Source organism: Triticum aestivum, chromosome 2B (assembly GCF_018294505.1).
Source record: "Triticum aestivum cultivar Chinese Spring chromosome 2B, IWGSC CS RefSeq v2.1, whole genome shotgun sequence".
In the NCBI taxonomy this organism is placed as follows: Eukaryota; Viridiplantae; Streptophyta; class Magnoliopsida; order Poales; family Poaceae; genus Triticum; species Triticum aestivum.
The window spans coordinates 34,480,195-34,480,887 of record NC_057798.1 but is presented as its reverse complement, the minus strand read 5'-3'; positions in this window follow the sequence as shown (position 1 = coordinate 34,480,887).

The window sequence follows — 693 nt, the reverse complement described above, 5'->3', positions numbered from 1 at the left end:
AAAAAAACTGGGAAAAAAAATAAAAATAGCAACAATAAGTATTTTGTTGTAAGTAGGAACAAAATAAAATAAATAAAGCAAGAAACAAAACAAAAAAACAAAAAAAGTGTTTTCAAATTTGAGAACTAATGACACTAACAGAAAGTTTATAATTTTCTAAAACTAAAAGCAAACAGAATTAAAAAACAAAGCAAAAAAACAAAAGAAAATAAATAATGCAGAAAACAAAACAAAAAACTAGGAAATATAAAATAAAAATAGCAATAATAAGTAAAGAAAAAAAAGTGCCTCCTACTAGGCCCCCACGGCCTGAATACGACTAGAAACCCACCATGGGCCAGGATTCAGGCCCGCAGGAGGCCCAGTAGGCCCATCAGGCAAAGCAGTAGTAAGTAGGCCCGTAAGCCTGCAGTGGAGAGGAGCTCGAGAGAGGTGCGGCAGTGGGGCTTATAAACCACTGCGCGCCCCTCTCAGCTAGCGAGGTGGGACTAAACTTTCGTGCCGCACCGTGCCAGCACACGACCTTTGGTCCCGGTTGGTGCCACCAACCGGGACTAAAGGGGGTCATTGGTACCGGTTCGTGGCACCAACCGATACCAATGCTCACCCTTTAGTCCCGGTTGGTGGCACCAACCGGGACCAAAGGCTGCCGCTTCCCGCCCTTTGGGCTGCTGAAAAGAGGCCTTTGGTCCC